This window comes from Cucumis melo, unplaced genomic scaffold (assembly GCF_025177605.1).
Source record: "Cucumis melo cultivar AY unplaced genomic scaffold, USDA_Cmelo_AY_1.0 utg000222l, whole genome shotgun sequence".
NCBI lineage: Eukaryota > Viridiplantae > Streptophyta > Magnoliopsida > Cucurbitales > Cucurbitaceae > Cucumis > Cucumis melo.
This window is the reverse complement of record NW_026123852.1, coordinates 7,501-10,000: the sequence shown is the minus strand read 5'-3', so window position 1 is coordinate 10,000 and position 2,500 is coordinate 7,501.

The following is a 2,500-nucleotide window of genomic DNA, read 5'->3' as shown; positions in this document are numbered from 1 at the left end:
TTTATTTCTTCCAATTTCCGTGGAGGTTATATCTTATGTAAAAGGACGAAAAACATAAGTGTTAGTGAGGGGTTGGCCTTAGACTAGAAAACAAGTATAAATGTTAGTGAAGCAAATAATCTTTGAATGCCCAAGTATAAGATAGGGTGCTCGTGTGCAAGTCAAGGCCCAAGGCCAAGGCCGAGGTCTTGGAGTACAAATCACGCACATGGGCGCGCGCGCCGTGCGTTAGTGGGCGTGTGTGGGTCGCGCGCTGCATGCCCGTGCGTCTGCGGGGGGCGTGCGCGCAGGGGGCCGACCCTTCAAGCGTCTACGGGCGTGTGTGGGGCGCGCGCCGCATGCCCGTGGCCGAGGCTTGCACACGAACGCCTACGGTGCATCACAAAAATAATTGAGAGGTTATTGTACCTCTTCCGTGCCCACCATGCGCCATGCCCTTCGGGCGTGTGTGGGGCGTGCGCGCAGAGTTCCAAGCGCGGCATGCGTCTGCGGGCGTGTGTCCCCGCGCCGCATGCCCAAGCGTCTGCGTGGGACGTGCGCGCAAGCCGCGCGCAGCATGCGTCTTTGTTGGGCGTGACCACCCACGTCTAGAATTCATGGAAAAAACTCTATGGAGGTTGTTGGAACAAACCCATGCCCCCACCGTAGGTGCCCACAGGCCCACCGAGCATGCAGCATGCGCGCCCCCATGCGCACGAATGCGGCACGGCCATGGGCGGGCGCGCCGCATGGCCATGCGTCTGCGTGGGGCTTGCGCGCAGGGTGCCGCGCGCGCCATGCGTCTGCGTGGGGCGTGCGCGCAGGTTGCCGCGCGCGCCATGCGTCTGCGTGGGGCGTGCGCGCAGGGGGCCGCGCGCGCCGCAAGCCCATGCGTCTGCGTGGGGCGTGCGCGCATGGGGCCGCGCGCGCCGCAAGCCCATGCGTCTGCGTGGGGCGTGCGCGCATGGGGCCGCGCGCAAGGTGCCCACGATAGAGGTTCTTGGCGCTGTCTTGTGCCCACTCGGTGCGCACGCCGTACGCCCATCGTGCCCACCCAACGCCCACCATGCACGCCCCATGCGCACCTACGGCCGCAATGCCCACTCAACACACAAAAGTGATGCCAAACCTATCTTCTAGTGCTTGGATTGTTATGAAATTTTTTCTGGGAGCTAAACAATGTAAACAAAGGATGTCCTCCAAAAATTAGAATTTTTGGAAACGTTTTACTATTTTTAAATTTTTTTTAATTTTTTAACAATAAAAATTCATAAAATATTATTGGTTGGTTCAAAAATTATGAAACTTGTTTTCCACACTCATTTGAATGTCTAAAAGATAATACAATCAAGTCCCGGTCATAATAATAACACAATCAAAAGTTATGGCATGGTGTGACATTTCGGCTTTTTCATATGCAAGCCTGCCAGACCCAAAAAAGCCAGAATGTACTATATAGGGGGGCGACCTGCCTGCATGGGCGGGGCGCGGGGGTACCCCTATGCCGCGGCGCCGACCCTTCAAGCACATTGCGCCCATCATGGGCACATATGCTTGGGGGGTCGGCGCCGGCGGAGTGCCACCTCCGGCCGCCGGCGGCGAGTGAGAGTGGGTGTCGAGTTGATGCTCGGATGGGCTTTGCGCGGACAATGCTTGCACCTCGGTGTGGGCGTGCACTCCAAGCGGGCTTGTTCGTGAGGAGACGAGATAACTTGCGATTGCTTTGTGCTTGGTGGACGAAGGGTTCGGCCGGAGTGCCACATCCGACCGTCGGGCAAGGAGTGAGAGCGGGATGGGCGTGCTTGGACAATGCTTGCACCTCGGTGTGGGCGTGCACTCCAAGTGTGCTTGTCTTGGCGATTGCTTCGTGCTTGGCGGAGGGGTTTGGCCATAACGATGGGCTTGTCCGTCGGGCAGGGAGTGAGAGCGGGTGTCGAGTTGATGCTCGGATGGGCTTGCGCGGACAATGCTTGCACCTCGATGTGGGCGTGCACTCCAAGCGGGCTTGTTCGTGAAGATACGAGATGTCTTGCGATTGCTTTGTGCTCGGTGGATGGGTTTCGTCGGAGTGCCACGTCCGACCGTTGGGCGGGGAGTGAGAGCGGGTGTCGAGTTGATGCTCGGATGGGCTTGCGCGGACAATGCTTGCACCTCGGTGTGGGCGTGCACTCCAAGCGGGTTTGTTCGTGAAGATACGAGATGTCTTGCAATTGCTTCTTGCTTGGTGGAAGGGTTTGGTCAAAATCGATGGAATGCCGGGCCCCTACGTCGGGCAAGGAGTGAGAGCGGGATGTCAAATTGACATTCTTGGATGGGTTTTGCTTGGACAATGCTTGCACCTCGGTGTGGGCGTGCACTCCAAGTGGGCTTGTCTTGCGATTGCTTCTTGCTTGGTGGAGGGGTTTGGCCATAACGATGGGCTTGTCCATCGGGCAGGGAGTGAGAGCGGGTGTCGAGTTGATGCTCGGATGGGCTTGCGCGGACAATGCTTGCACCTCGGTGTGGGCGTGCACTCCAAGCG